This window comes from Arachis ipaensis, chromosome B5, assembly GCF_059453495.1.
Source record: "Arachis ipaensis isolate K30076 ecotype BB chromosome B5, ASM5945349v1, whole genome shotgun sequence".
NCBI lineage: Eukaryota > Viridiplantae > Streptophyta > Magnoliopsida > Fabales > Fabaceae > Arachis > Arachis ipaensis.
Window position 1 is genome coordinate 56782131 of NC_142440.1, and position 462 is coordinate 56782592.

Consider the following 462-nt stretch of genomic DNA (forward strand, 5'->3'; position numbering starts at 1 on the left):
CTCTTACATGAACCCAAACCCAAGAAACTGTGGGAGTAGCATCCAAAGGCCAACTATACATGCCAACAACTTTGAACTAAAGCCACAGCTCATCATCCTTGTTCAGAACAACTGTTCATTCGGAGGAGGCGTCCAAGAAGACCCTAATCAACATCTAACCACCTTCCTGAGGATATGCGATACTGTGAAGTCCAATGGTGTTCATCCTGACACCTATAGACTACTTCTGTTTCCCTTCTCATTCAAGGACAAGGCATCCAAATGGCTAGAGTCCTTCCCAAAGGAGAGTTTAGCAACCTAGAAAGATGTGGTGAACAAATTCCTGGCAAGATTTTATCCTCCTCAACAGATTAACAGGTTGAGATCTGAGGTACAAACTTTCAGACAGCAAGATGGTGAGACTCTATACGAAGCATGGGAGAGGTTCAAGGACCTGACAAGAAGGTGCCCACCAGATATGTT

The 462-nt window shown here is 44.6% G+C and overlaps 1 non-coding gene across 1 annotated transcript; it reads right to left on the minus strand.

The window, feature by feature from the left end:
* Nucleotides 1-355: 355 nt before the first annotated feature.
* LOC148564274 (small nucleolar RNA R71) lies at nt 356-462 on the minus strand. Its single transcript, XR_015884015.1, has one exon. It is a non-coding gene; the product is annotated as a small nucleolar RNA R71 (small nucleolar RNA).